This window comes from Rhinolophus ferrumequinum, chromosome 5 (assembly GCF_004115265.2).
Source record: "Rhinolophus ferrumequinum isolate MPI-CBG mRhiFer1 chromosome 5, mRhiFer1_v1.p, whole genome shotgun sequence".
NCBI lineage: Eukaryota > Metazoa > Chordata > Mammalia > Chiroptera > Rhinolophidae > Rhinolophus > Rhinolophus ferrumequinum.
In genome coordinates, this window is record NC_046288.1 from 3,280,493 (window position 1) to 3,307,678 (window position 27,186).

The 27,186-nt window shown below is 37.5% G+C and overlaps 1 protein-coding gene across 1 annotated transcript in view; it reads right to left on the reverse strand.

Annotated features, from left to right (window-relative positions):
* ARHGAP12 (Rho GTPase activating protein 12) overlaps window positions 1-27,186 on the reverse strand; it is a 159,210-nt gene that overhangs the window by 23,300 nt on the left and 108,724 nt on the right. The window lies entirely within an intron of this gene.

Genomic DNA, 27,186 nt, shown 5'->3' on the forward strand with positions numbered 1-27,186 from the left:
CACGACTCACTGTTTATGAACGACCTTTGCTCACAGTAAACTGTGCGAGACATTGTTTACACGTGGGCCACCGCAGCACTAGGTGGGCAGGGCCAGGCAGTACTAATCAAGGTGCAGGGAGGAGAGAGGGCCCCACTGCTGCTCAGGGAGATGAGAGCAGAGACCAAACAAAGGCCGGGAGGCAGCTGCTCCTGCGCGCAGCTGTGCAGCGGTCTATTGAGGGTGACAGATCCTGTTAAGTTATGCAGCCAGGCGCACACAGAGGAGCCATGCCCCCCGTAAATCAACAACAGGCCCACATCTTCGGGAAGGCTCCTGCAAGCCTGGGAGGGGGCAAGTATGCCTGCTGCCTGGGTAAAGAGGACATAAACAAAGGAAGCAGAGGGTCTGTGGGTATCCTATGACACTGAAAGCAAGGCTCTGAGGGGCAAAGGTGGGGCAAGAAGCCCAGGGAGCCCCCGTCTCCCGCTCCAATCCAGGCTGCTGAACCCCTACAGCTGCTCACTTGAGCCCACCACCCAACCTGGTGTGACCGTCCTGGGGCCTGGAAGGGAGACAAGGGTGGTATTCCCTCAGGAGAGTTTGCTTCAGCTCCTCAACCTGCCTCAGCTAAAAGGCACTCGTGGCTGAGAGCCACGATGAACTCATCTGCAGAAGGGAGCCCTGGGTTAGTTCCCTCCTATCCTCCAGCCCTTCCAGTTCTGCTTCCTGAACTGTGCAGAGAGAGCATTAAGGTGGGACTCCTCCCTGACTAGTGGAAGGACCATGGTCCCACCACTTAGGAGCGGGGAGAGATCTCAGCAGGCATGGAGCCCACCTCCTTCATTTTGCAGATAAGGAGACTGAGCTTCAGAGTCACAGCACGCCCGATGTTCATGAGGAAGCTGAAAGCAGAACCCAAGACTCTTGATGGCTGGCCCAGTGCCCAATGCAACAAGATGACCACGTCAGGTCTCTGCTTTGTGGCTGCAAAATTTCTGAGATGTACTAGCTCTCTGAAACAATGACACTGAAATAAAATCTAACAGGTTTATAGCTTGCAATGATTATTTAATTAAAAAACAAATCAAGCCTTCAACTCCAGCTCTTTATTTTGCTTTGGCTCCCCCACTCCTCATCCCAATCACCTACTGTAGACAAAAGCAGGAATTAATTACTGTTATTCATGGAGCAGCACGCAGTCCTGCAGGCATCATCTAAGATGCTCATTCCTGCTCATTCCACTGGGAGGAGGTGAGCGACCTCAGGGTGTACTGACTTCCAATACTATGGAAACAGAGGAGAATGGAGAGAAAGGAAGGAGAGGGTAACAGGAAAGTGGAGAGATTGGGCTGCAATTCTATGGCTCACACTCTCTCTTCAACAGCCCAGAGTCTGCCTGTATTATATTTTTATTGGGTAACAGTCAGCTTCCTTAAGGTGAAACTCTTTTTTGTATTGAGAAAGGCAAAATCTCTTTTGACTGTAGATATCTTTTCAAAACTAATGGGAAAGTTGTGAAACAATGTGAATGTACTAATGCTACTGAAATGCACATATTTAAAGATGGTTAAAATGGTAACTTTTATATTTATATTATATATATTTTACCAAAATTTTACATAGGGTAGCTCAATGGATAAGAAAACAAGAACCATGCATTTGCTGTCTACAAGAGACCCACTTCAGATTGAAAGATACACATAGTCTAAAAGTAAAGGGATGGAAAAAGATATTTCATGCAAATGCAAATGAGAAAAAAAGCTGGTAACAAGACCATACAAAACAGACTAAAATGAAGGCTATAATAAGAGAAAAAGAAGGACATTTCATAGTGATAAAGGGATCTATCCGACAAGAGGACCCTTGTAAACATTTACACACCCAACATAGGAGCACCTAAATATGTAAAGCAAATACTGACTGACATAAAGAGAGAGATCCACAGTAATACAATCATAGTAGGAGACTTTAAAATCCCATTGATACCAATGGACAGATTTTCCAGATGGAAAACAACAAGGAAACAAGAGCCTTAAATGACACACTAGACAGATGGATTTAATTGATCATTTTAGAGCATCTTACCCCAATGCAGCAAAATATACATTCTTTTCAGTGCACATAGAGTATTTTCCAAGATAGAACCATATGTTAGGCCACAAAAAAAGTCTCAATAAATTTAAGAAGACTGAAATCATATCAAGCATCTTCTCTGACTACAATGGTATGAAACTAGAAATCAACTACAAGAAAAAAAAACTGAAAAACACAAACAGATGGAGGTTAAATACCATGCTATTAAAAACTGAGGGTTAACAATGAGATCAAGGAAGAAATCAAACGATAACCTGAGACAAATAAAAACGAAAATGAAAACACAATGACCCAAAATCTATGGGACACAGTGAAAGCAGTCCTGAGGGAAATTCATACAATACAGGCCTATCTCAAGAAACAAGAATAATCTCTAATAAACAATCTAAACTTATACCTAAGGGAACTAGAAAAAGAACAGCAAACAAAGCCCAAAGTGAGTAGAAGGAAGGAAATAATAAGATCAGAGCCGAAATAAACAAACTAGACCCCCTCCCCCAAAAAATCATGAAAACAAGAGCTGGGTTTAAAAAAATAAAAAAACTTGATAAACCTTTAACAGATTCATCGAGATAAAAGGAGAGGGACCCCAAATAAGTAATATCTGAAATGAAAGACAAGAAGTGATGACTGTATTACCCACAGAAATACAAAAGATTATAAGAAAATACTATAAACAATTATATGCTAACAAATTGGACAATCTGGATAAAATGAATAAATCCTAGAAACATACAATCTTCCAAGATAGAATCAAGAGAACAGAAAATATGAACCAAACTGATTACTACTAATGAAATCAAACCATTTAATCAAAAAAGTCCCAACAAACCAGTCCTGAACCGAAGGACTTCACAGGTGAAATTTCACCTGTGAATTCTTTATTCAAAGAAGAATCAACATTTACCGTCTCAAACTATTCCAAAAACCCAAAAGGCGAGAAGGCTTCCAAGCTCATTTTACGAGGCCAACATTACCCTGATGCCAAAACCAGACAAAGATATTACCAAAAATAAAATTATAGGCCAATATTCCTGATGAACATAGACACAAAAATCCTCAACAAAGTATTATTAGGTTGGTGCAAAAGTAATTGCGGTTTAAAAGATTGAAAATTGCAAAAACTGCAATTACTTTGCACCAATCTAACAGCAAACCAAATTCAGCCAATACATGCAACAAATTATACACCACAATCAAGTGGGATTTATTCCTGGGATGCAAGTTTGGTACAATATCCACAAATCAATTAACGTGATAATTGAACAAAATTGAAAGATAAAAAACCATATGATCATATCAATAGGTACATCAAAAACATTGGCAGAATTCAGCATTCATTTACAATTAAAAACTCTCAGCAAAGTGGGGATAGAAGGATCGTACCTCAACATAATAAAGACCATATACGAGTCTGACAATTAAATTCGCGAACTCATCCTAAAAAAAGTGCTACATATCTCATGGCTGAATATCACTACGGTCTCCTTTGAACTCCCCTTGGGAAGCTATGCACCAACACCAGCACCTAGTCCACCCTTCAAATCAATTTTGGAACTTTTTCCTAGAATGGCCATCAGAGCTGTTGTCGTATTACCCTTGATGTCCTGAATATCATCAAAATGCCTTCCTTTCAATATTTCCTTTATCTTTGGGTAAAAAAAGAAGTCATTGGGGTCCAGATCAGGTGAGTAAGGAAGGTGTTCCAATACAGTTATATGTTTACTGGCTAAAAACTACCTCACAGACAGTGCTGTGTGAGCTGGTGCACTGTTGTGATGCAAGAGCTCCTTTGAGACCATTTTTGCACACACTTTTCTCATGCCAAGATTTTCAGTTAAGATTTTCCTCACTGTTTCTCTATTGATGTTTACTTGGTCTGCTATGCTTCTCATGGTCAGCCGACGATTCTGATGCACAATTCGATGAATTTTTGCAATGTTTTCGTCAGCTCTGCTTGTTACTGGCTGTGCTGACCTCTCTTCATCAGTGACGTGTTCTCTTCCCTCAGAAAAACGTTTAATCCATTTGTACGCTGCCATTTTCTTCATGGCATTATTTCTATAAACTTGGACTAACATGTCCCTAATTTTACTTCTACTCTTGCTAAGTTTAACAAGAAATTTAATGTTTGTTCATTGCTCTAATTCAAGTTCAGACATTCTTGCGATGGCACACAAACATAAGCAACAATAATGAATGCCACTCAGCAAGACACCACCACACGTCGACACGAACACAGCTGTGAGACAATAATATACCAAGGTTATGTAACTTCACTGAGCTGTTTGTACAGAGCTGCCAACGAAACACACAGTGGCAAGTTCACGAACTTAATTGGCAAACTTATATGACAAACACATAGCTAATATGCTCAACGGGAAACAACTTTTCCTTAAGATCAGGAACAAAAACAAGATGTCCACTTTCACCACTTTTATTCAACATAGTACCTGAAGTCCTAGCCACAGCAATCAGAAAAAGAAAGAAATAAAAGGCATCCAAATGGGAAAGGAAGAAGTAAAACTGTAATTATTTGCAGATGACATGATACTATATATAGAGAGAACCTTAAAGATTCACCAAAAAACTACTGGAACTGACAAAGGAATTCAGTAAAGCAGCAGCGTACAAAATTAATATTCAGAAATCAATTGCAATTTTATACACCATAATGAAAAAAACTATCTGATAGAGAAATTAAGAAAACAATCTCATTCATAATTGCATAAAAAAAAAAAAAAACCCTAGGAATAAATTTAACCAAGGAGGTAAAAGACCTATACTCAGAAAAGTATAAGAAATTGAAGAAAAAAATAGAAGATACAAATAAATGGAAGCACATACCATGCTCAAGGAGAGGAAGAATTAACATTGCTAAAATGTCCATACTACCCAAAGCAGTTTATAGAGTCAATGCAATCCCTATCAAAATACCAGTGGCATTTCTCAGAGAAGTAAAATCGATAATCCTAAAATTTATATGGAGCCACAAAAGACCCCAAATAGCCAGAGCAATCTTGAGAAAAAGGAACAAAGTTGGAGGTATCATGCTACCTGATATGAAACTATACTACAAGGCTATAGTGATCAAAACAGCATGGTACTTGCATAAATACAGACACATAGATCAATGGAACAGAATAGAGAGTCCAGAAATAAACCCATATCTATATGGTCAATTAATCTGTGACAAAGGAGGCATGAATACACAATGGGGTAAAGACAGTGTATTCAATAAATGGTGTTGGAAATACTGGACAGATACAGGCAAAAAAAATGATACTAGACCACCTTCTTACACCACATACAAGAATCAACTCAAAATGGATTAAAGACTTAAATGTAAGATCTAAAACCATAAAACTCCTAGTAGTAAACATAGGCAATAAACTCTCTGACATTGTTTTTAGTAATATTTTTTCTGATATATTTCCCTGGGCAAGGGGAAAAATAAACAAATGGGACTACATCAAACTAAAAAGTTTTTGCACAGCAAAGGAAGCCATCAAAAAAAACAAAAGACAGCCCACTGAATGGGAGAAAATATACATCTGATAAGGGGTTAATATCCAAAATTTATAAAGAACTCATAACTCTTAACACCAAAAAAACCCCAAACAATCCCATTATAAAATGGGCAGAGGACCCGCATAGACATTTCTCCAAAGAGGACACACACATGGCCAATAGACATATAAAAAGATGCTCAACACCACTAATCAGAGCAATGTAAATTAAAACCACAATGAGATATCACCTCACACCTGTCAGAAAGGCCATCATCAATAAATCAACAAATAACAAGTATTGGCGACGCCCTAAAAAAGAATGAAATCTCACCATTTGCGACAACAGGGATGAACCTAGAGGGTATTATGCTAAGTGAAATAAGTCAGACAGAGAAAGACAAATACCATATGATTTCACTTACATGTGGAATCTAAAGAACAAAAATAAACAAACAAAATAGAAACAGACTCATAAATACAGAGAACAAATTGATGGCTGCCTGATGGGAGGAGAGTGGGGGGACTGGGTGAAAAAGGTGAAGAGATTAAGAAGTACAAATTGGTAATTACAATTGGTAAGTACAAATTGGATATAAAGTACAGCATAGGAAATATAGTCAATTATATTATAATAACTATGTATGATGCCAGTTGGGTACTACACTTACCAGGGGAATCACTTTGTAAATTACATAAATGTCTACCCACTATGTCGTACACCTGAAACTAATGTAAAATAATATTAAATGTCAAGTATAATTGAAAAATAGACAATATATATGATCAGTTTCCTCCATAATTTAAAACACAGTTTAAGCGTCTGATCCAGCAATTCCACTCCTAGGTATATACCCAAAAGTGTCGAAAGCAAGGACTTCAACAGATACCTGTACATTCGTGTTCAAAGCAGCATTATTCACAATAGCCTAAAGGGGGAAATAACGAAAGGGTCCATCAACAGATGAATGGGTAAACAAAATGTGGTAGCTAGATGATATAGAAAGAGATACATCTATAGAAATAGATATAATGGAATTGTTATTCAGCCATAAAACGGAATGAAGTTCTGACACGTTACAACATGCATGAACCTTGAAAAACATTATGCTAAGTGAAATAAGCACGAATGGACAAATATTCTATGATTCCACTCATTGACACACCTAGAGTAGCCCAATTCATAGAGATAGAAAGTGGATTAGAGGTTACTAAGGGCCGGGAGGAGTGGGGCTGGGGAGTTACTAGTTAATGGGGACAGAATTGCTATTTGGATGATGAAAAAATTCTAGTGATGGTTGCACACAACATTGTGAATGTACTTAATGACACTGAATGTACACTTAAAAATTGTTAAAATGGTCAATTTTATTTTATGCATATTTTACCACAATAAAAAAAATGTTTTTCAGTTACTTGACTCCTCAGGGGGAAAAAACCCACATCACTCCCAGATTCCATAAGGTTTCCACAGCTGAGAGAGAAATGCATGTTAGGTGGACTTTTGATTCCTGCAATGGCACGCCAGATCTTCAGACCAAGCTGCCCGCTGGAGAAGAAAATACTGGATAAAATAGACAAAAACTCCTTAAAAGCATCAATAGCTGACAAGATAGTAACTATCAAGCTAGACTCTAAGGGGAAATGAGGAACCCAGAGAGGTGGGGACATCAAAGCTTTTAAGTTGCTTTTACCCTGAGGGCTGTTGCTAAAGTGGGCAACTAAGTGGATTTTATTTTTAACAGTCTCTTGGGGCAAAGAAACAGAAACCAAGGCCTGGGGCCCACCAAGATAGGAAACCTAACAGGACCCCTTCTGAGGAGGTCTACACTTGGGCCTAAATCCATTCTCCCCGCAACACACACACACAGCCCGGGGCTCGGCTCACAAGGCAAATTGCCTGAGGCAGCTAGCAAGGCAAGGAAGGCAAGAAGAGGTAAGGGAACAACACATCCCCGGGCACTGGCCTCAGAATGGATTGCAACCTACATTCACAGGGAAATGGAAGACAAGGATTTGGTGTAAGGTGGCCCCAGGTAGGCCAGCCTCGCGGATGTACACAGGATCCGTAAATGTTAGCAACCACCACCACCACCACCTCCCCATGACCACCTCCACCCCCATCTCTTGCCTCCGCTCAGCCTTCCTGTTCTCCAGCTACACTGGCTTCCTCCACATTACCTTGCCGGAAGCCCCATATTGCTCCTGCCCCTGGTCTTTCCCCTGGGCTGTGCATTTTCTCAATGACCAGCTAACTCTTATTTATCCTTTTGACCTCAGTCCTGTGGCATTTCCTCAGGGAAACTCGCTCTGACCCAAGCCTAAACCATGTCCCTTTGTAAAAACACCTTGGCAGACCTGCATTCCTTGCTTTCAGAGCACTTAAATCAGTTTTGAATTGCACATTTATTAGTAGGATTTCTTGATTAATAGCCCTCACTAGATTATAAACACCCTGATAGCAGGAAATATATCTGGTAATATTCATCATAAATTCCAATGTCTAACACATAGGAAGTACTCGAAATTATTTTGAACGACTAAATTGCAGGAGCATGGAAGACTGGGGTTTGTCCCAACTTTGCCACTTATCTTGTACCCTTTGTCACACACTGATCGTTCTGAAATTTAGTTTCTCCTCTTGCATAACGGAATAATAAGACTTACCCACCTCCTTTCAGGGTTCTGATAAGGACCAAATAAAACCCCAACATATGAAAAAAAATGTAAGGAATTTTATGATAGGATTATAGCTGGAGAACATCAAATTTGCTATATGACTAACACTGGGTTCTTACTATCAACTAGGCACGACAACAGGTGCTGCAAACACATTACCTCACTTAATTCTTATTTCCAAAACCGCGAGGAAGGTGTTATCTAAATTCTACATATAAAGAAACCGAAGTCCTGAAACGTGTAAGAAATTTGCTTCGACTCCAGTTAAGAAGTTTGGGACCTGAACTCCAGTCTCTCTGACCCCAGTGCCCACACGGTTTTTACCCCCACCCCACCGCCACCTCTATCTCATCCCTGAGCTCCACTCCGCCCAGCACCCAGCGCTGCTCAGAGGCAGCAACGGCCACAGGGGCACTGTCCAAGGAGGGAATATCAGAAGTCCTCTCTCATCCAGCTCCTTCCCAGTTCACAAGAATACATCTAAACTTACCCAGGCACAGCATTCCCTAGTATACAGGCAGTTTGGCAAGAACCTAGATCTGCTGGGAAACCCAGTTCCACAAAGCATCCTACCCCCTGCCACCTCAGAGGTTGTCCCACGACTGTGATGATGGCGCCACCTGCCCTGTCTTGCTGAAGATCTGCTTCAGTTTATGATGGTGTAACTCTTGCCCTCCACCCACAGGCAGTCCTTGTATGTCTAAAAGATCACGGAAGGGGAAGCTGATACTAGAGGATGTTCTTTTTCAGTTAACGGAAGATTAAAAGCAATGATCTTTCGACCTTAAGACAAAAACCTGCTTAACATTCTTGCCACTGTCTCCAAACCCAAAAGTACTGTTCCCTAAGTTTTTGAATAGAACTGTACTTCAGTCTGCTTTGGAACCAGTTTCCATTTTGTTCTTTGGAAAGCCTTCATGTATTTATGGCAAAGTTGATTTCAACTGTAATCACCCAAGGAGTAGGAGAAGCCTCCACGTTCAGTGTCCCAGCTAGTGGTGTGTACAGGTACGCCCTTCAAATCACTCTGGGTTGTAAAATGAAGAGTGACAACCAGAAGAGTTTCCACTATCATTCTCTAGGACCCCAAGATTATTATAAACAACAAAAAACAGCCAAAACAGTAAAAGCTTAATAATTGTATTTTGAACATCTAACTAGATCCTGAGTGCATACCTATTTTATTTTAAATATACACATATTAAGTTTCCTTTCTGCAGAGAGGAATTTCTAGCTCCTACTTTAAGCTCGAGGAAATTAAACCACCACACACACACACACAAACACACACAAACCATCTCAGCCGTATTTTCACCAAAGATAATGAACAGAGCAGACAAATCCATCTGACAGGTAATTTACCATTAACATTTTGATTTCATCAGTCTAGCCACAATGCATTATGAACCGGGAAAATTAGACAAGTCAAGAGGATGATAGTATCAGTGCTTAATGTTTATTTTCCATTACCTGGCAGCACAATTATTCTCAATAACATATAACCATTCTCTAACAGAAAAACTTGAAGCATTTCACCTAATAAAATAGTATTATTAAAGTTTCGAGCAGACTCAGCCACTTGGAGAGACCATGTGCCTTTTATTGATGACTGGTGTGACAACTCAAAAACCATGTAGATTTATCACTCTGTTTAGGTGAAATGAAGGGAAACAAGGCATTCTCCGGACAAGTAACTTCTACATTCACTAAATGAAAGATGTTTTTATCCTTCCTTTTTGAATGTCATACAAAATGGAGTCATTTTTAAAATCAGTTGACAGTTTTGTGTTGGTTATCCCAACCACAGCAATATAGGACAATCTGCTGAAACTCTTATGTCACTATGGAATAGATTTTAAAATGTCACACATACTCTGGTGTCCTAAGCCCAGTAGAAGCTCATCCAAAAATGATTGAGACAAGAGTCTTAATAGACCCCCCTGTCTATGGGAATTTCCAGAAATTGAATTTTCAAAAACAGGTAAATTGTTGGAAATTAGCCTCAGACACAAATATATCTGCCATATGGGGACATTTTTCTCCCCCATGATGTTTTTAAAAAAACAGTGAAATAAGACTTTGAAAAAAATGTAGATTGCTCACACTTTGAATGTAATTTAAAGGTTCCTAATTTTACCATTGTGTCTCCTTTAACCAGCCATCAGACAGAGCAGCTAAGAATCCAAGAATAGCTTCAGTTTCAAGATAATGTCTTCTTAGAAAAGACAATTACAAGAACACTAATGCCTATGGTGCAATCTCTCTCTCCCCCCCCCCAAGATTTATCAGCTTTATTCGTTCCTTCAAAGAACCATCTTTTGCCTTTACTTAATCCCTTCTAACATTTACTTTCTATTTTTTTCTTTTAACTTCATTTCTTCCTTCTACTTCTTTGGGTTTAATTTGCTGTTCCTTGCTGATTTACATGAGGTAAACTGTCATATTTTTTATATCATTTAGTTAAAATGTTTTCAAATTTCCATTTGATTTCTTCTTGAACTTATGGGTTATTTAAAAAGTGTGTTGCTTAATTTCCAAGCATAAGTGACTTTTTAAAAGTTTTTATTAAATGTATTGGGGTGACATTGGTTAGTAAAATTATATAGGTTTCAAGTGTACATTTCTACAATACATCATCTATATACTGCATTGTGTATTCACCAGTTAGTTCTCCTTCCATCACCATATATTTGACCCCCTTTACCCTCTTCTACCAACCCCTTATCCTCTGATAACCACTAAAGTGTTTTCTGTAAGTTTTTGTTTGTCTTGTTCATTTGTTGCTTTCAGTTTTATATCCTACCTGACTGAAGTCATAAGGCTCTTTCCTTTTTGTGTCTGACTAATTTCGCTTAGCATAATAATCTCAAGATCCATTTTGTCACAAATGGCAGTATTTCATCTTTTCTTATGGCTGAGTAATACTCCATTGTACATATGTATGTATGTATCTTCTTTATCCAATCATCTAACAAAGGACACTTTGGTTGTTTCCATGTTTGGCCACTGTGAATAAATGCTGCAGTGAACATAGGGGTACATATATCTTTATGGATAAATGTTTTCAGATTTTTTGGGTAGACACCCAGCAGAGGGATTGTCGGGTTGTATGGTAATTCTATTCTTAATTTTTTGAGGAAACTTCATAGTGTTTTCCATAGTGGCTGCACCAATTTACATTCCCACTAGCAGTGTATGAGGTTGTTTTCTCCACAGCCTGTCCAACACTTATTGTCTTGTTGCTAATAGCCAGGTATGAGGTGGTATCTCTTTGTGGTTTGGATTTGCATTTCCCAAATAGCTAGTGAAGCTGAGCATTTTTCACATTTCTGTTGGCCATTTGTATGTCTTCTTGGGAGAAGTGTCTTCAGGTCCTCTGCCCATTTTTAATTGAATTGTTTGTTTTGTTGTTGTTTAGTTTTTCATATAGTTTGGATATTAGCTCCATATTGGAGGTGTGGTTTGCAAATATCTTCTTCCATTCAGTTAACTTTTTGTTTTGCTGATGGTTTCCTTTATTGTGAGAAAACTTTTAGTATGATGTAGTCCCATTTATTTTTCCTTTTGTTTCTTTTGCCCAAGGAAATATATCAGCCAAAATATTACTAAGGGTAATGTCTGTGAGTTTACTTCCTATATTTTCTTCTAGGAGTTTTAGTTTCAGGTCTTACATTTAAGTCTTTAATCTATGTTGAGTTTTTCTTGTACATGGCATAAGAAGATGTTTCTTTTTTTTTTTTTTTTGCATGTATCTGTCCAGTTTTTCCAGCACCACTTATTGAATAGGCTGTCTTCACCTCAATGCAAATTCTTGATTCCTTTGCCAGATTAAATGACCCTATAGGCATGTATTTATTTCTGGGCTCTCTATTCTGTTCCACTGATCTATGTGTTTATTTTTATGCCAATACCATGCTGTTTTGATAACTATGGCCTTGTAGTATAATTTTATATCAGGTAGCATGATACCTCCAGCATTGTTCTTCTTTCTCAGGATTGCCATGGCTATTCAGGACTTTTTTGGTTCCATATAAATTTTAGGATTATTTGTTCTACTTCTGTGAAAAATGCCATTAGTATTTTTATAGGGATTGCATTGAATCTATATATTACTTTGGGTAGTATAGACATTTTACCTGTATTTATTCTTCCTATCCTTGATCACGGTATATATTTCTATTTATTTGTATCTTCTTTCTCTCTCCAGTATCTTATAATTTTCTGAGTACAGGTCTTTAACTTCCTTGGATAAATTTATTGCTAAGTAGATTTTTTTAATGCAATTGAAAATGGGATTGTTTTCTTAATTTCTCTTTCTGACAGTTCATTATTGGTGTATGAAAATGCAACCAATTTTTAAATATTAATTTTTCATCCTGACTTTACGAAATTCATTTATCTATTCTAATAGTTTTTTGGTGGAATCTTTGGGAATCTATACATATAGTATCATGTCATCTGCAAATAATGACAGTTTTACTTCTTCCTTTCCCATATGAATGTCTTTCATGTCTTTCTCTTGTCTGATTGATGTGACTAGGACTTCCAGTACTATGTTGAAGAAAGGTGGTGAAAGTGGACATTTTTGTCTTTTTCCTGATCTTAAGGAGAATGCTTTTAGCTTCTCCACATTGAGTATGTTGGCTCTGGGTTTGTCACAAATGGCCTTTATTATGCTGAGATATGCTCCCTCTATTTCCACTTTGCTGAGAATTTTTATCTCAAATGAATGCTGAGTTTTGTCAAATGCTTTTTCTGCATCTATTGATATGACCATGAGATTTTTATTTTTAATGTGATATATAACATTAATTGATTCGCAAATATTGAACCAATCTTGCATACCAGAATGAATCCCTCTTGATCGTGGTGTATGATTTGTTCAATGTATTGCTGAATTTGGTTTGCTAATATTTTGTTGAGGGTTTTTGCATCTATTTTCATCAGGGATATTGGCCTATAGTTTTCTTTTTTTTATGTAATGTCTTTCTCTGACTTTGGAATCAGGGTAATGATGACCTCATAAAATGATCTTGGAAAGCCTTCCCTCTTGGATTTTTAAAAATAGTTTGAGGAGAATAGGTGTTAATTCCTTTTTGAATGTTTGGTAAAATTCACCTGTGTAGTCATCTGGTCCCAGACTTTTGTTTGTTGGGAACTTGTTGATTACAGGTTCTATTTTATTGGTAGTAATTGGTCTGTTTGGTTTTCTGTTTCTTCTTGATTCTGCCTTGGAAGATTGTATGCTTCTAGGGATTTATCCATTTCTTCCAAATTGTCTAATTTGCTGGCATACAGTTGTTCGTAGCATTTTTTAAAAACTTTTTTGTATTTCTGTGGTGTCCATTGTCACTTTTCCTCTTTCATTTCATATTTTATTTTGGTCCCCTGTCATTTTTTTTCTTGATGAGTCTGGTTAAAGATTTGTCAATTTTACCTTTTCAGAAAAACAGCTCTTGGTTTCATTGATCTTTTGTATTATTTTTTTCGAGTCTATGTCCTCTCTAATCTTTATTATTTCTTTCCTTGTACTCACTTTGGCCTTTGTTGGCTGTTTTTTTTTGTTTGTTTGTTTGTTTGTTTTATTTATCCCAGTTCCCTTAGGTGTAAAGTTAGATTGCTTATTTGAGATTTTTCTTTTCTTTATGTAGGGCAGCACTGATAGGAATTTCCCTTTTGGGACTGCTTTTGCTGTGCCCTATTGATTTTGGGTCATTGTAGTTTCATTTTTGTTTCAAGGTAGCTTTTGATTTCTTCCTTGATCTCGTTGTTGACCATTAGTCTCGTTGTTGACTAATGGTTATTTAGTAGCATGTTATTTAGCCTACATGTGTTTGTGGGTTTTTCAGTATTTTTCTTGTAATTGATTTCTAGTTTCATATCATTGTGGTCCGAGAAGATACTTGACATGATTTCAATCTTCTTAAATTTATTTATACTTGTTTTGTGGCCTAACATGTGGTCTCTGTTGGAAATGTTTCATATGCACTTGAAAAGAATGTATATTCTGCTGGTTTTGTGTAAAATGCTCTAAAATATCAATGAAATCCATCTGGTCTAGTGCATTACTTAAAGCTGCTGTTCTCATGTTTATTTTCTGTCTGGAAGATCTGTCCCTTGGTGTCAGTGGGGTGTTAAAGTCTCCTACTGTGTGTTACTGTTGATCTCTGCCTTTATGTCGGTCAATATTTGTTTTATATATTTAGGTGCTCCTACGTGGGGTGTACAAGTGTTTACTAGAGTGATGTCTTCTTGTTGAATTACTATTCAATAATTACTTTATTACTACGTGATGTCTTTGTCTCTTAGTACAGTCTTTGTTTTCAAGTCTGTTTTGTCCAATGTAAGTACTGCTACCCCAGCTTTTCTCTCATTTCCATGTGCATGAAATGTCTTTTTCCATCCTGTTACTTTCAGTCAATGTGTATCTTACAATCTGAAGTTGGTCTCTTGTAGACAGCATCTGCATGGGCCTTGTTTTCTTATCCCTTCAGCTACCCTGTCTTTTGATTTAATCCACTTACACTTAAAGTCATTTTTGATAGGTACATTGTTATTGCTATTTTATTATTCATACTTTTATCTTTCTTTGTTTTCTTTCTTCTGCTTAAAAATGTCCTTTCAACCATTTCTTGTAATACTTGTGGTAATAAATTCCTTTAGCTTTTTGTCTGGGAAGTTGTTTCTCTCTTCTTCAATTTTAAATGAGTGCCTTGCTGGGTCGAGTAGTCTTGGTTGTGGTCCCTTGTTTTTCATCACTTTGAATATTTCCTGCCACTCTATTCTGGCCTGCAAAGTTTCTGTTGAGAAATCAGCTAATGGTCGTATGGGAGCTCCCTTGTAATTAACTAGTTGTCTTTCTCTTGCTGATTTTAGGATTCCATCTTTAACTTTGGCATTTTAATTATGATGTGTGTTTGTGAGGACCTTGTTGGGTTCGTCTTGTTAGGGACTCTCTGTGTTTCCTGGGCTTGTACAAGGTCCGACAATTAAGTTCACAAACTCATCCTATAAAAAGTGCTATATACCTCATTGCTGAGTATCACTATGGCCACCTTTGAAGCAATGCACTGATGCCAGCACTTAGCCCACCCTTCAAAGTAATTTGGAACTCTTTTTCTGGAATGGCCATCAGAGCTGTTGTCATATTACCCTTGATGTCCTGAATGTCATCAAAAAGTCTTCTTTCAATATTTCCTTTATCTTCGGCTAAAGAAAGAAGTCATTAGGGGCCAGATCAGATGAGTAGGGAGGGTGTTCCAATCAGTTATTTGTTTACTGGCTAAAAACTCCCTCACAGACAGTGCCATGTGAGCTGGTCATTGTCATGACACAAGAGCCATGAATTGTTGGCAAAAAAAGTTCAGGTCATCTAACTTTATCATGCAGCCTTTTCAGCACTTCCAAATAGTAAACTTGATTAAATGTTGGGTCCAGTTGGTACAAATTCATAATGAATAATCCTTCCGGTATCAAAGAGAGATTAGCAACATCGTTGCAACAAGTTCGTGAACTTAATTGTCAGACCTTGTATGTCTATTTCTTTTGCCAGGTCAGGAAAGTTTTCAGTCATTATTTCTTCAAATAGTTTCTCTATTCCTTGCTCCCTCTCTTCTCTTTTCTCCTTCTGGTACCTCTGTAACGTAAATGTTGTTACACTTGATGTTGTCCCACAGGTCTCTTAAACTATCTTTTTTTTCTTTTTGTTGTTCTGATTAGGTGTTTTTTGCTATCTTGTCTTCTAAATCAGTGATTCAATCCTCTGCTTCATCTAATCTGCTGTAGATTCCTTTTAGTGTATTCTTCATTTTAGTTATTGTATTATTTATTTCTGACTGGCTCTTTTTTTATGGTTTTTATGTCTTTCTTCATGCTTACTACCTCTTTGTTGAAATTCTCACAAAGTTCCTTTAGCATTCTTATAACGAGAGTTTTAAACACTCTCTCTGGTAGATTGGTTGCTTCCATTTCCTTTAGTTTTATTTCTGGAGGTTTCTCCTGTTTTTGGAGGGGAAGGGTTGTTTTTTGTTTTGTTTTTAATTTGGGACATGTTTTTCATTCTGGCTGCCTGTGTTTGCTTCTATGTATTAGGTACATTTCCTGTGTCTCTCAATGTTTTCTGGGTGGCCTTATGTAGTATGTGTCCTGCGTATTCCAATGGCACAATCTCCCTGATCCCCTGTGCATGTGTTCCAGGAGTGTCCTTTGAGTGTGTGTTCTCTTATAGTTGAGTCTTGAGTGCTTTTGGCAAGTCAATGGGTGGGATTGACTCCCAGGGTGACTGAGAATTTACAATGCCCACAGTGTATGAACTGCTGTGTGGTGGCTGACTCCTCAGAGGGGAATTTGCCTCTGTGGGCTCTTGTGCCTGTTGAGATCACCCTTTGGGTGTGCCGTTTGTGGGTCTAATGAGGGTAGTGCTCTGGTGTATTCTGATGATGGTTCTGGGTGTGTTGTTTCTTGGGAGGAGCCCCCACGCAGGCCAATTTCAACTTTGCCTGTAACCAGCCTGCAGCCACCCAGTAGGAGCTATAAAGCTATATGTGGTTAGCTGCTGCCTATGCTGGACCTGGAGGCATGTGACAGTGGCCTCACAGTAAACCAAATCCGGCCACCACCAGTATTGGGCCTGGAGCAACTTAGCAAAAGGCCCAGGGCCCCCTAGGCCTATTGCCCCTCTCCAGCTGCCCATAAGGCTCAGCTATTCTAAGAACCTCCTCAGGTGCACAGGCCAGGCTGCTGACCACATGTTGAGAGTGCCTTCGGCAACGCAGCACTACCATGTTTCCCTAAAAATAAGACCGGGTCTTGTATTAATTTTTGCTCCAAAAGGCTCATTAGGGCTTATGTTCAGGGGATGTCATCCTGAAAACTCATGCTAGGGCTTATTTTCTGGTTAGGTTTTATTTTCGGGGAAACACAGTAGCTGGGCGGGGAAGGGTCCCAGAGAGTCACAGGGTGTGGCCAGTGGTTACTAGATTCAGTTCTTGCGCCAGTGCTTGGCCTGTGACCACTTCACAGAAAGCCCTGAGAACACTACAGCCAGCCACCTCTCGCCTTGGGCTCACAGCTCCCCAAGAGCCACCCAAGAGAGGCTCAGAACAATCTGTGGCTCACTGCCCACCACCAAAAGTTTTCTGGACTGTTACTATAAAATTCTTGCTGAGCTTGTGGGGTGTGGCCAGCCTCTCAGTAGTCGAGAGTGCCCCAGGTGATGCAGCATTAGCTGTGCAGTGCAGGGACCCAGGGCATCACCAAGGTGATGCTCATGTGCAGATTTTAGCAGATCAATGCAGTCTCAGACTTAGCCTTTGGGGGAGGGTTCAACATAGAAAAGATGATGCCCTCCTGTAGGCTACACATGAGGCAGGCTCCACACAGGGATAATGGCTGCTTGTGGGTTTGGAGTCAGCCTGTTTCACATTTCCGCCCCTCCTAAACGTCTTGATGTAGCCTCTTCTTTATATTCTTAGTTATAGTGGTTCTGTTCAGCTAGTGTTCAGATGATTCTTGAGGTCGCTTTTTCTATAATTCATTTGTAATTTTGGTGGGTTCCTGGGATGCAGTACAGGCGTAGCATCTACCTAATCCACCAAGGGGGCCAGTCACAGGCAAGGCTGATATTGGCCTGCATGGGAGCTCCTCCCAAGAGACACCAGAAACAACACATGCAGAATATTAAGCCATATCACTTAATATTCCCAGGTCTATATTATCTGCAAAGCTATTGCTGAATCCAGGATTGTATTTACAGCATTCCTTTCCTCGACCAGTCCTGTTTTTTTCTTAACCTGGGGGGGAAATGTCCATTTTGAGATTTCTGAATATATTCTCTATTGTCTATCAGACATCACTGACGTATGTTCTTGGATTCCATCTACAAGTTCTTGAAGAAGCAGGAGAATACTGGGATGTGGTTGGTCTGGTCCTGGGGAGTCATTTAAAACTTCATTTCTTTTCATGGCTCTTCTTGGTGCTGTTATTACATCTTTACATTATTTATTTTATATGTCCCTATTTGAAGATTATGCTGCTTGCTGGAGATGTAAGCCTTTTTTGTACTTCTTGATCTGCATATAGCTTAAAAGGCACTTTTTGTTAACTAGCATGTTCTTAAAAGTTCATTGGGAATTTAAATCTTCTAATATTTTTATAAACTTGTACTATTGTATGATCATTTTGATTGTATGATCCACAAAGTCAGTTTTAAGTTCATCCTTTGGAATCTGTGTTCATCAGAGGGCTTCCAATCAAGTATATCAGTTTCCTTTTCTTCCTCCTTTGCTTCTCATTGTACACTTGAAATCTCACATTTTTATACTTCCTAATTTCAATTCAGTGGTTACATATGGGCTTTCTTGTCATTGCCTTGGAAATTTAATTTAAGCCATGTTGATGAGTTTAGTTTCCTGCCAATCTTTCTGGTTTTTATGACCATCATCCTCTCTCAGGAATCTGTCATTCTGTTATTGCCATACTTAACACTAACAATAAAAACAATTACCATTTATTATACTTACCATACTTCCAGTGGTATACTGGTAAATGTTTAGAAACTGGCATAAAATACACACACACGTTTATTGTAAATTTTACTGATATAAATAATAAAATATACAATACTCTATTGCAAATTCCACATAAGCAAATTATTCTCAAAGAATGCTTTTTTTTTGCCAAACTCTTGCAGCTGTCCTACAATTGCAACTGATGAATGAGTGTAATTTGATTATGTCAGCTGACATTTTCATTTACATTAATAAGACAAAAGTGAACAATTAAACATGTATGTAAGAACTCTCATTTGTCAATGATGTATCTGACTGCTTTGCTGAGTTAGATAATATTTTTTTTTTTTTTAAATCCTGGAGGAATATTTCCTTAATTTTTTGTTATTCACAATGTAATGGCTATAGACACAACACATTTTTAAATTTAATCTGTATTAATATTTTTTCCATCGCATTCATAAGCCTAGACAAATCAACAAATCAATCATTGATTTCATTTAAATATCACATGGCCACATTCAAATTACCATGATGTCACTCAATGTGGAATTGGAAAAAGATTAGTAAAGTACACCATTACATAGTATTTCCACTACACAGATAAAAATGTAACCTTAAGAACATGTAAAAAATAGTAATAGTAAAATGTTACAAAATAAAGAACTTACACGTTTTTACTACTGTCTTTGTTTTTAAATGATGCTCACATCTCAATTTTTAAAAATGTATGAAAATCCATAGGGTCCTGCATCATCCCTTTCTTTTGCATATAAAGCTATTTGTTGGAGAATTCAGGCCCTTTGACCTGCAGTTTCTCAGTATGGATTTTATTTCATATTCCTGATATAATTGTCTGTATTTCCTGAAAATTGGAAGTTGGATGTAGAGTCTGACTCAGATTCAAGGCTCAGATTCCTTTGACAAAGACTATATAAGAGGTCTTGTGTTCTTTCATCAGGAGGCATGCAGTGTCTAATCATTTCTTTTTATGATGTTAGTAGCTATTGATGCCTAATACTTATATTTAATAACTCAATGGAGGGTGATATTATATCATTTCTTTTTCAATTACTAGTTGGAATACTCCTATATAGAGATGCTTACCCTCATCTGCCATTTCAGTTACCCAGTGGTCAAGTGCATACAGAAAAGACAGGATAAATGCTTCTTTCTCTTTATTTACCAGTTTTCAAGAAGATAATTCAATATCATTATGAATTCATGGGTTAAAACATATTAATGGATTTCAATTCACTGCAAAAAAATCATTCTCATTATTGAAACTCATGCTATCCTCTCTTTGGCCAGTGGATCTTCTTCAAGTTGCCTCATCCTCTTGACAAGATCCTAGTAATAGTTGATGGCTTCCTTGCTATCTGCTATGACAAGATCTTCCAGGGTCATCTTGTACATTTCTGAAGTACAAGATGGAATCAGCCACATCTCTAAAAAGCTTCATTTCTTTTAATAAGAAATATTTCAAGGTCATAATTTAGGTGCTAGAGATGCTCCCTGGGTTGGTCATTTTTCTAGGTGTTTTCAGTGGACAATTTGTAATAGAGTACACGTATGTACATGTAAATAAACCATCCCATGACTTCATATTGATACTCTCAATTCAAATTAAGACTACAGAGTATTTACTTATTATAACTGTGACTCCTTTCTTCCATTATGAGAATCCGGATTCTCAAGGGCTCAGGGGATAGAACATCCCAGAAGTATTCATTTGTTTAATTTCCCATTACATACACAACAATCAGAATAATACCAATATGGTTGCTGAAAACATTAAATGTTTTGCATGTTCTCCCCATTCTTCCATTGTAAAATTTGCACTAAACTTTATTTGTAAGGTTATATGTGGTCATTAAGGACTATATAGTCTCCCTTTTAGTCCTCATTTAGTCTTATTTCTATACACAATTAAACATTTAATGCAGTCCTTATGTTGATGTCTCTAAGACATTTTAGTAATCTGAAACTCATTCTGTAATAGATTCTTAAAGATGTGATCATAGAAAGTATTTTTTGAATTCGTAAATGCTGATAACAATTTGTACTTGCAAGTCAGTTTCGTTGGACAGAAATTCCTTGACTGACTTTCCTTGAGAATCTTAAATATATTGCTCCATTTTCATCTGGTGTAACATGTTGCTGTTGAAAATTCCAATAATTTAATATTTTCCCTTACAAATCACATGTGCTTTTAAAACAGATGCCCAAAATATTTCTTTTTCTTTACAGTTCAGTAATTTCACCGGACTATGTCTTGATATTGGTCACTTTAGGTCAATGTTAGTTATTTGGTGTGCTATTTCAATACAAAATTTCAATTTCTTTTCTAATTTCAGGAAAGTATTCTTGAAATATTTTTAATGTCTTTTGCTTACCTTGGTTTATGAACTCCTATTAATCCTGTTTGATCTTTTTTGCCTATCTTCAATGTCACTTTTAATCTTTTAAAAAACATTTCTTTAAATCTTTCATTTATGATTTAAAATTTTTCTGTTACACTGTTTCTTTTAAGGCATTATCTATTTGCTCTTATGTTTCTACTTACATTCTGAAATATTTTCTAATTTCAACACTATTTCCTGAGTTTCGCCATCTTATGTCTAATAATTCATGTTCTTTCATGTCTTACATCATTTCTTACAGACCTTGAGCTCATTTTTTGGAATACAGTTTTCTTTTGTGGGCATGTTTTTCTGGCATGCTTCCAGTTTCCATACGGGTGTTACTCTGCTCATTATTTTTTCTTACAATTTTTATATGGAATTCGGCCTTGATACTATGATTTTGCTCATTTTTATGTGAAATTAATTTTCCTGAACTTTTGGAATAAGACAGGATTCAGGAAAACTTTAACATCACAGATTCATTCTTATGTTGTTTTTTGCATTGTGTTAAAAATATGGCAGCTTGATTCCTGGGATTTCCTAGCTCTAACTTCTGTTCCCCACTTCTATTTAGACAATCTCTTTTGTCTATTGTCCTTATCCTGTCCAATTTTGATTCCAATCTCAGCAACTTTTCTCCAATGTGAGGTCTTGTCCTGGAAGGAAGCTCTGGCAAGTTAGTTTTAAGAATTCCTAGAAGCTAGTGTTTCAGCCCCTTCAGTCCTTATGGTTATATTGTGGTCCTTTTGTTCTGAGGTCTATCAGATGTTACCCTATTGTTTCTTTCTTGCCTTTCTCTCACACAGATACCAATATCATTGCAGGTCTTGGAGTTGTTGGTGCTTTGTCCTGACCTGCTCGTATTCTGGAGGTTGTGAGGGTATCTGTTACCTGTTTACTGTCAATGGCATTATGTTGTTGTTTTAGAGTGGAAACTGAAAAACTATGCTGTTTCTACCATCTTCCCAGAATCCTCCATACATTTAATTTTAATACCGGAAGTATGATGTGGATTACTTGTGTGACCATTACAACTGTTGTTAAATCCATTCTTTTCTGACAATTTAGTTGTAAATGTCCCACTTCACATTTTATTGTTTCATGCTAGGATGATCCATCTTCTGTTTAAAACCAGGCCTTATCAATTGAATTTATGCTTCATCAACACTTTCAATATTTCTTGTATTTATTTGACAAACTTGCCTTACTTCAACTCAACAAGTACTCAAGAATTATGTCATTCTCAATACATGCTACCCAATTATGTAGCAATAAATCTTAGCTAAATCTCTGTAGACTGGCTTGAGTACACTAGTAGCTGACTTGAAAGGTACAGGAATAAAACTTCTAAAACTGACCATGTTGAGTTCACCTACTCAATATAGGTGTATGTCAGAATTAAATACACACCATTTGTCATATTACCAATCTTAAGACTGTAAACATGAGTGCAGAGATTCTGTTTTGCTTACCTTTGTTTTGTATCCCCAGAGGTTACAACCATGCTTAAACATCTCAAACAAATTCACTGAACTTGTTGAATAAATGGGATCTTAGTAGATTGTTTATATTAAACTCTCTTTCCAACCTTTTATGCAGGAGATGTTTCGGTACTACCTATTATTTAAAAGCAATTTCGTATTATCTGATGCTGGCTTTGTGGAACCATTAACACCAACTGAATATGCTATAGGCACTTATGAGAGTAATAAGATGGGTAAGAAGGTTCAGTCAATGTTACTAGCAATGCTCAGGCAATCAATCTGGCTAATATAACAGGTCAAGAGTCAGGGACATAATCAGAGAGGGCAGCCTTAAGATGTAGCCAGATGTCAGAAACATCGTATCATATCTGTTTCCCTTACATACAGGGCTGAATTCAGGGAACCTCACAGTCACAACTGTCATCCAAAGATACTGGGATTCCCCCTTATAGATGATTTAGTTTCCCTCTCAACAGGGCTGTGGAGGCTTCCTAGAGGCCTTTGATTCCTCTTGAACTCCACCCTCTCCTGGAAACATGGACACTCTGGAAACAAGGGCCTCCGTAAGTCCCAATACAGTCTCTGTGACTAGCCACTCATCTGATTGTCTAAAGCAAACACCAACTGCTGACACAGAAGCTAAAGGGAAGACGGATGAAGAAACGACACAGAAAGAAGCATTTCATGTTTCAATGCACTCCTTAATGAGAATATGGGAGAAGAGTGCTAGTTTTACTAGCTGGCGAAGCTTCTTTACCCTATGATTTGTTTAAGTCTGAACTGAAGCATTCTGTCTAGGGGTTGGGTTAGTTAGAGTACCTAACAAACTACTAGGCTCCCTACCTAGAAATCTTAAGATTAGATATTAATAGAAAGCCTTTAGAACAGGGTTGAAAATACATGAGTAGCATCTTCTTCAACTAGAGCACTGTACGTGTCAAGTATGCACAGAAGTACCAGCTCTGAAAGAATTTGGCCTGGGACTCTTAATCATTTTGATAAAAAAAAAAAAAAAAAAAAAAAAAAAAAAGCTAATCATCTAGCCTATGGGATCTGTATACCATGCCCCTGTCCGTACTTTAGCAAGTAGCTGGTGAAATCGTGGGCAGACCTATTGACGTGCTTTGAAGACTATCAACAATTTCCCTGTATCTGTCGCTACATTTCAGTTTCCATTTAAGAAGAAATTTTGTATGTAGGTTCAAGAGCTCCATTACTTCCTATAGGGCATTATTAAAAATCAGCAGTAAATACAGGTGAAGTAGCTTGGACCTCAAAATAAAGCTCTAATAAGAATCATTTCTTTCATTAATTGTTTAGACAGTGTCTAAAATAAGATTTCAGAAAATCTTTCCCACCAAAGTGAAAATTCCTAAAATGTAAGAGTATTGTGACATACATCTCAGAAATGTTATCGCATAGTACAACATTCCTAAATTTCCCAGAGAATAGTGTCCACTGAAGCTTTTTTAAAGCCACAGTTTTGAACTGATTTTTGATGGAGTGGTATTTGAAGTCAAATCACATTTACCACCCTTCTAGCCCCCAATGAGAGCACATGGTAGGACAAATATTCAAAGTTTGGCAGACCTGTTATAAAAATGTGTCTCTTTCCTTGCTCTGAAATTCTTTCAGAGTCCTATACTTACGCGACAAGCCTGAGAGAAAACTATGAAATATTATGTAAGGTTTTTTAGGTCATTCATGTCTTTTTTGGAAAAAAATTGCATTTTGCAATTGCTTATTCCTCACAACCAACCTTCTGGAACAGCACTGCCCAGCTGAATTTTCTGTGAGGATGGCAACGTTCTATAGCTGCTCTATCCAACACAGTGGCCATCGACTCCATGTCACTACTGAACATTTCAAATGCGGCTGCTGTGACTAACAATTTTCAAGTTTTATTCAACTTTAATGAAAATTAAATTGCCAAAATGCTGCCTGCTGGACAGCACAGTTCTAGAATACCAGTTAAAGGAGATATCCATACTAAACAGAGATGAACATGCAATGGCCTGCCTAGGAATGCCAGTGGGTAGAAAAAGAACCACTAAAGTCTGATTATTTGCCAGGGAGGGAGAGGAACGCCAGATTGCTATCTATCAACTAGAACTAGGAAAGACGAGCAGAAAGCAATACCTGCCCACTGCCAACCTCTGTATTCCTAATAGATGCACATAATATATAAAAGAAAATAAGTTTCAATATGCCACATAAATAAAAATTAACTTAGCTTGAAAACAATGGCCCACAAAAGGTAGACAAATTACTTGTTTCTTCCTTAAATGATATTCTTTGAACACGACAGAATAGTGATCACAAACTTTAAATAGAAATAATGGAACTAATCAAGGTATTTCTTTCCTTCAGCCTTAACTGGACATATGGCCTTAGGAATTCACAATCATTCTGGGCCTCCATAAAACCAAACTGTGAGTGTGAGGGTCCCTACTGGTCCCGTCTTGCTTTACACATCAATGAGACTAGTTATACTTGAGTGTCTAAGATTCTCATTTCTCTTGCCTAAATAGAAACCATCTCTCAAAATGCTCAGGAGGAGAAAGGAGTCCTTGAGCGCTATGCTGAATCTCCAGTGGGTACTCTACCATGACCTCATAGTGGTTCTCATTTCCCCTCTGTAAAAGCCCCCTCTGAGAAGAGCTGCTACAGCATCAATTTGTCATTCTGATGTCACTATGGATTTCACCAACATTACAAGGTGCCTGACATTATAAGTTTCAATGCTGCTTACAGTGTGAGCCACAACTATAGAACTATGTGAAAGATACCGCTACCAGCATTAATAATTAAAAATCTTAACCAAAAACTTTTCTGAAAACATCAAAAGAGGAAGTAAAATAAAGGGAGGGGACGGTTGATTAGAAAAAGTGAGGACCCAGACTTTTCTAAACCCGTATTGTAGTGGTTTGTTAAACGGTTACCTTGTCCTACAAGTGCTCTGTTTATGAGAGTGCCATGAAAGTGCTTTTTTCTTTCCTTTTTTTTCCTGTGGGAGAAGGGAAGCAATGAAGGAAATGAAAGAGTTCATTTAAGTGCCATATTCACATAAGGCTAATTTGTAAAAGCTCAACTCAGCTGAATATATTTACAGCCATCACCGGTCCACAAAACTTCAGTTGAGAAGACTAATTGAGATTCTCCAGGAGAACTGCCTTGTCTTTAGCAGTTACAGAATGTCTCATTAGGCATTCTGTACTTCCCTCTTCTCTAGAATACAAAGTCTGACTCTGCTTGGCCTGGGTTTACAGCTTTTGAATTTCCAATAGAATCTAATACACCATTATTGTAATACTGTTGATTTTGTTTTGCAGCATCCTTTGCATTTTGTTTGTTTGTTTCAAACTAAAGTTGCATTTGACAGGACTATATTAGCTATATTGGAATACTGTTTAAAAAAAACTAAAACTGTGCCCACTCCAGGATTGTAACATACAGACTCAAGTCCTTATTTAACATCTTCTCTAGCCTTGCACCAGAGAAGTGCTTTCTATAAAAGAGGATCACGAGAGCTGATGGCTGGAGTTCAGAGGCTAGTAAACTCCATAAAATCGTATTTTCTACCCATTTTCAATTCTCTATTTAGATGCAATATTTGAGCATTTGACTTTTATTAGACCAGTGAGAGCGTGACGACCATTTGACTATTTTTATTTTTTTCTTCACTAAAATGACATGTGGTAGGCTCCTCTGTGTGTGTTTTAAATGCCTAAAGATGTTGGAGAAATTAGTGTCATGGGAAACTACATGTTTACTTTAAATAATTAGAAGCCTCTCCGTGAGCTGGAAAAAATCTCTTGGCACAATTATGGAATAACATTTTTTCCCTCTCACTGCTATCTATTATTTAATATTACAGGCTTACAAAAAAAGCACGGGATGAAACTAAAATAGTACAAAAGTCTCCAGGTCTCTATCCTTACTATTATTGATGACTTTTCATTTGTGTATAAGCAATGGCACACACACACATGCATGCACATGCACACGCACACGCACACGCACACACACACACACTTACATACACATGTATGTGTGTATATAACACATCTGCCTAAGCCTGAAGTATGGCTCAATTATTCCATTGCGCTTTTCACATAAGAAAAAAAATCTATAGATTTGCCTCTATCTAAAAGGTAACATCATTTTTTCAGAGACATTTCATATTTAACTTTTTCCAGAGTAAAAGGTAAAATTTCTTACTGCTATAAAATTTAAGTGTTTTTCTTCTAATTGAATGTAATGACATATTTAAATATATTTTTTCTTTCAATTTCCAACTACTTTTTTTGAATGACATGCTGAAGTAAATTTAGTAAATGAAATGCCACTGACAAGTTATTTCAGCCTTTAATATATTTGCTACTAAAAACTCAAGCTGTTGAGACAGGAAAATATTACTGGTTCTGTTACTACAAAAAAAAACAAGTGAGAAATTTTAATTCACAAAGGATGAAAAACACAAGACACTGATCTCACTGTACATACAGTATTACAATAAACTGAT